We start from the raw sequence: 6,869 nt of genomic DNA, 5'->3' as shown, positions 1-6,869 counted from the left end.
CGAATTTCATCCTTATGAGCCAGACAGCCTTGTGCCTTCGTATACCAAAGTAAGTCAGCTTTTTTCTGTGATTGCTATATTGTATCTTCCCAGCCGGCTTTTTTTTTTCTCCTTCCCCAATACTTTCTTAAATGTCGGACATTCCAAATCCAGCGCCTCGTGTTCAACATTTATCTTCAAGTTGTATGTCTGATTCTTAAAGGTACAGTTTACACACCTCTTCTTTGCTGTTGTACATTCGTTCGCCTTATGATTTCCTGCACATTTATAGCATGTTTCCTGCCTCGTGCAATTCTTGGCAATATGATAATATCCCCAGCATTTAAAACATCAACAGAGAGACAACAGAGAGAGAGAAAGAAAGAGAGAGAGAGAGAGAGAGAAATTGATTAGGTTTATTTATGCCCAAGCATAAGCTAAAGGGCAAAGGTACAATAAAAGCAAATAAAACAATATAATACAATAGTAGCAAGCTATAGTACTAAAAATAAGTAGCAGAAAATATCATGATACGCAAAGCAAAAACTAATAATTAATGAAATATATGGATAAGAGTGTATGGCTTAAGAACTGACTTAGAATTACGCACGCAATCAACTAAGGTAATTATATGTGTAAGGCGACGAACTGATACTTGACTAGACAATGATATCATTGCGCTGTATAATTGATGCAAGAAGGCCAAAAGCATCAGCCAGATTATCAGCCAGATTCAGAAGCAAGCAAAAATAAATGAAGAAGGTTTTTAAAAGATGCGATAAAAGATGCAGATGTTATACTAGTAGAAAAAGTATGCCAAAAACGAATTGAGGAAAGACGAAAGGAGTGCATATATGTGGCAGTTCTACAAGTCGGAATATGAAAGGTTTGCGATGAGGCACCAAGACGGTCAGAACTCTTTAGCGACGGGTCGGGAAGAGTGAAAAGCTCACTAAGGTAAGGAGATTGTAAGAAAAGAATACGATACATCTGACAACCGAGAAAATAAAGCCTTCTATTTTCAACAGAGAACCAGCCCAATCAATGCCTGTATGGCGTTATATGTTCATCACGTCTAATGTCATAAATAAACCAAATACAGCAATTTACAGGTCTTTGCAATTTAGTATTCAACTCATTGCTCAAGCCATGATAGACAAGACAGCAATAGTCAATATGAGGTATAATTAATGCTGTAACTAATTTGATTTTTAATTCAGTGGAAAGAGAGTTTCTATTAAACTTTAGTTTGTATAGCGCATGATGGGCCTGCTGTGAGACATGCAAAATATGTTTCTTCCAAGAGAGAGTAGACGTGAACATAACGCCCAAATTCCTCACTTCACTTACAAAAGGAAGAGGTACTTGGTTTACAGTAATAGGCGGTAGAAGACAAACATCGATATGCTTAACATATGCTTGACTACCATAAATAATCACCTTTAATTTGGCAGGATTCAGTTTAAGGCCATTAGACTCAGCATAATTAAAAATAACGTTTGCATTCTTAGAAATTAACGCGTGACCTCACGCCACTCTGACACGCTTGGCTCTAGAACACCGTGACCGCCGGGGCACGAAGCCCTCGGGGCACGCGCTCCGCCTAACCGAGTAAGTAAGGAAACGATGAAAGTAGTGGTATTTCACCGGCGATGTTGCCATCTCCCACTTATGCTACACCTCTCATGTCTCCTTGCAGTACCAGACTAGAGTCAAGCTCAACAGGGTCTTCTTTCCCCGCTAATTTTTCCAAGCCCGTTCCCTTGGCAGTGGTTTTGCTAGATAGTAGATAGGGACAGTGGGAATCTCGTTAATCCATTCATGCGCGTCTCTAATTAGATGACGAGGCATTTGGCTACTTGCATCACGTCTTTCGGCGCGTCTTACCGCTTCGGGGCAGTGCGGTTCCTGATAACAACGGGTCCCGGCTCGACCGATCCTGCAGGTTAACTATTGGATCGCTCATCTGCGCAACGGGTTACCCAATAACGAGGATACGAGATCCAGCATAACTTTCGTTCCTTATTACCTCCTATCTTATAGTAACTGGCCTATCTAGCACTCTTGGCAAGTCCTCCCGCAGGAGGGAAACCCATCAGACTGATCTGCCGCGGGATTCCTGCGTACGGGCTGGAAAAATTATTTAAGCAGAGTCCTCAGCTTGGGGAAACGGAACTTGGCCGGCTTAGTGTTGCCGTTACCGCGGGGAGCTACGTGGAGGCGTCCGCCCGTGCGCCGGGGCGGGTCAGTCGCACGGCTCTGCCGCCGTTCAGTGTCCAGATTACCCGAACGACTCGCATCACTGATATTAACGGCAAAAGTGCCGGCATAGATTAAAATCGGGAGTGTAGAATGCTCCCGAATAAATAAATAAATAAATAAAATATTGGGTGGATCAGGTCCAAGACCATCGTTACGTATAAAATTACATCAGTGAGCTAGTGTTAAGAGTTTTTAATCTGCAGCCTCGCTGCTGTTGAGGCGCAAAGGCGCATTATAATCCATAAACATATGGAAGAGTTCCACTGAGCTCCTGAATGCTTGAAGTGTTAGCGTTCTCAGCGAGCCTCTGTCTTTGATTTCCAATTCACGCAGACAAGTAACAGTGTCTCTGGGCATTGATCCTCTTATCCCGTTAACTATCGGGAGGATCTTGCAGTCTTTCGCTCCTAACTGAGCTTTAAGCGGACCTATGAGGGATGCATATTTAGCGAGCTTGTCCTTCTTACTTCTCTTTAAGAGATCACCATCCTCATGGCAGATTGTAACGTCAGCCACGAAGACCCTTTCCCGATACTGTATGATCAGTTCTGGTTGGAGATTCCTCAAATGAGAGTCCTGCAGTCGAGCTTCTTTCGTTATTACCATTCCACGTTGCCCTAAAACGTGGCGTTCTATGAAGTCTCGAATGTCATTATGGCGTTTAATACGACCAGACTTGGTGTATACGCACTGCCCCAGTATGTGACCCAGTGTCTCGGGTTGAGCCTTGCATTTACGGCACATGACGCCGCTGTTCTTAGTGACTCTGTTCAGCGACACCTTGTTTGACGCGGCACTTAACTTAAGAGTCCGTAATATACCTGGAAAGTTTCAGGAGGTTAGGCCGGTATAACCATTCATTGTCTACCTTGTCGTCTTTGTAGGCTGGCACACCCTTGCCTTGGGACGGTAACTCCGCCATTTGTGCCATTCGTTTGCTTTGGCCTTACTTTTATAGCCGTCGATCTGCTTGATCGACTCTAGGGGCCAGCCCAGTTTGGCCACGTGCGTCAAGCGCTTCAATTTGTTCTCTAACCCCGACGCTACTACTAGGGCTTGGATTGCCGGATCGCTATTGTTCAGAAAGCGAAAACCAGCTTTTAACATTGCGGACGTTACAACATATCCGAGCTTGAAAAAACCTATGCCGCCATCGCGCTTAGACGCGTATAGCAGACCGTCTGCTGTAGACATTGGAAGTTGCAGATAGTCTTTCACCGCCGTCCTTAGTGTTTGGTCCAGTTTACTTAATTCTGTGGCACTTACAGTGCCCACGGTGAAAGCATATAAAAAGTGCGGTAAAATATACCGCGCCAAAAGTTCAACTTTTTGATGTGGTTTCAGGGGCAGCCTTTTAATTCTTAGGAGCGTGTCCCTCAGCCTCGCAATTGCGTGCTTAATGACCACTTCTTCCCACGGAGTAACTTGTATGCCTAGGTACTGCATTGACTGAGCAGGGCCGCAGTAAGCGATCTTCTCGCCATTGCTGTATATTTCTGGATCTACCATATACCAGCTATCTTTGGTAGTAACAATACCAAAGGCAACGCACTTTCCAATTGATAGTGCCATTCCCCAAATTGAGAGAGAGCCGACGAGCTCATCCATAAGCCAACTCGCCGCTTCTCTAGTGTTAGCAATAAGTATTATATCGTCGGCAAAAGCTAAGCACGATATACTTAGGCCGTCCTTAATTTGGACGCCTTCCATTCCTTCAAGCTTGTCTATTATCAGATTCATGCAAACATTGAAAATCAATGGAGACAGAGGGTCTCCTTGCTTGACTCCTCTTCTCAATTCAATGTCTAACGTTTTGTCGCGACATTTCATGGTCGTTTTGGCTCCTTTATACGAGTCCATTATTAATGCGACCACCTCTTCCGGCAACCCTTTCCCAAGTAAAGCGTATTTAATAACAGGGTGCGGAAGGCAATCAAACGCCTTGGCTATGTCCACTTGAGTGGCTACGATTCCCTTGTCTTTCTTTGCTAACGCAAGAACTTCATTTAGCAGGTTGATGTTGTTATAACATCCTATTTCTGGCACAAAACCTTTTTGCCGTGCATTCAGGTGAACCACGTTTCTCAGACGCTAATCCATAATACCCCAATACGATTTGCTTAGTATTGAGGAGATAGTAATCGGCCTGTAGTTAGCCGCCACCGACGGATCTTTACCCTCTTTGAGCAATATCGTTGTTCTATTGCAGCGCCACGCGCTCGGTTGTTTCAATGCCAGCATGATCACGTTAAAAATTGCATGGAGGATATAGCCTCCATCATTCCTCATCAGATCTTTCTTTCGGAGTCCGTCAGGCCCGGCTGCCAGCCGTGTAGCCTTAAAACGTTTCAGGATCTCCTCTTTGGAGATAGGATGCAGAATCTCTGCTGGACTATACGGCACCATAGTCACTCTCTCTTCCTGGCCAATATCACATTGACCCGGGCTTCCCCACAGCCCTTCGTAGAGTCCTTTAACACTCTCAATTGTTGGACTCACCAATTCGCCTGTGTCTAGCGTTTGGACCTCCATACCCTCTCTTACCATTTTAGCGAAGATAGCGGGATTGTTTCTATACAACTCTTGCGTACGGGCATAAGCTCGGGATTTACGTTCACTTCTTCCCGAGAGCCCTTTCCTCCGATTTCGGTGTCTTCGGGAATTACCGCAGGTTTTTCCAGACGCCGGAGCGCGGAACAAACTAATCGATAGCTCATAGGCTGCATCTACCTCCTCTTGTGTTATTGCCTGACCTTTACTTTTTGCCGTCAAGAACTGGATAATATGCTGTTGTAATTCCAGCCATTCCTTGGGCTCATTTTTCCTGAGCTTCTTAAGGGGATGCTAAAGCCGTCCAAATTACCGACAATTCATTTCAAAGCTCTCATTTTGAAACGGCTTTACAGATCGCAAAATCCTTTTACAGGAGTAAAGTAGAGGTACTAATGAAGGGTGGGATTGTCAAATAATTAGTAATAATTGAAAAAATTTTTAAAATGCTGTCACATCAAAACCTTATTTTCTGATATAAACAGTTGTATACGTAATATGTACGAAATTAAACTTTCCCACCCTTCAGAAGACGTGCACAAACAATAACGTACCTTTGAAATTGAGATTGAAAGCCTGGAATAAAAATGAGAGCTTTGAAACGATCGTGTATATTTTTCACAAAAATATTCACGCAGAGCAGCAATTATGTCACAGCAGTAGTTCACGGATCTTGCGAGAGATGGCGAGATGGCGCACGCAGCTGTGGGCAGTTTCGGGGTTGGCTACATTGTCTGGTTTCTACACAGCAATCGAACCAGGACAGATATATGATACAGATATCTCGTTAGGCATTTTTACATTTTTTTCAATTATTACTAATTATTTTACAATCCCACCCTTCATTAGTACCTAAACTTTACTCCTGTAAAAGGATTTTGCGATCTATGAAGCCGTTTCAAAGAACGAGCTTTGAAAGATATGTGGTACAGATATCGCGTCAGACATTTTTACATTTTTTTCAATTATTACTAATTATTTTACAATCCCACCCTTCATTAGTACCTAAACTTTACTCCTGTAAAAGGATTTTGCGATCTATGAAGCCGTTTCAAAGAACGAGCTTTGAAAGATATGGGGCCCGATTTTCTATCTACAAACGTATGCGTAAACTCTGCTCTAACAGAAAAGCTGCAAGCTTATTGGCTAAAAACTGTGCGACAGAGAGCAAATCAATTTGCAGCCTTTCTGTTAGAGCAGTGTTTGCGCATATGTTTCTCGTTAGAGAATCGGGCCCATGTGGTACAGATATCTCGTTAGGCAATTTTACATTTTTTTAATTAATACTAATTATTTTACAATCCCACCCTTCATTAGTACCTAAACTTTACTCCTGTAAAAGGATTTTGCGATCTATGAAGCCGTTTCAAAGAACGAGCTTTGACAGATATGTCGTACAGATGCCTCGTTAGACAAGGACAGATATCTCTCGTATTATTATTTCTTTCTCTATGTATGTAATTTGCATGCACCCATTTATTCCTCTCTCTCTCTCTCTCTCTCTCTCTCTCTCTCTCTCTCTCTCTCTCTCTCTCTCTCTCTGTTACTGTCTGTTACGAGTGGACAGGGAGGGCAGGGAGGGAGGGGGCGTTGCTTGCTTTGTCCACGACTCATTGCGTGCTCGTGTCCTGGCGTCGTCACCGTCGTCCTTTTCTAATGAGCCCGAATTCCTCGTTCTTGACATTCGAGGCAATGCTTGCGAACCTCTACTCTTCACCGTGATGTATCGCAGACCGAAGGGTAAAAATTTCAGTAGGTTTCTCGATGCTCTAACTTCGCTTATTCATAATTATAAGAATATCATTATCTCGGGCGACCTAAACTGTGATCTCCTCTCCTCATCATATGAACCTAATCACCTCAGAGTCATAGTCTCGCAATTGTCGCTCAACATTGTGGAGTCGCATTCGACTTATCATACTCGCTCTTCCGATTCATGGTTGGATGTCTTTATTGTCGATAGCTTGGACAAGGTCTCTTCGTTTCGAAAGTCGGATGCACCCTTTATCAATGGTCACGACCTTATAGAACTCACGTATCTATTCGCCGTCCAGTCTCCCGCGGATCGTACATTGACC

This window comes from Temnothorax americanus, unplaced genomic scaffold (genome assembly GCF_048541705.1).
Source record: "Temnothorax americanus isolate GAGA-0224 unplaced genomic scaffold, ASM4854170v1 Scaffold90, whole genome shotgun sequence".
Taxonomy (NCBI): Eukaryota; Metazoa; Arthropoda; class Insecta; order Hymenoptera; family Formicidae; genus Temnothorax; species Temnothorax americanus.
This window is presented reverse-complemented; position numbering follows the sequence as displayed.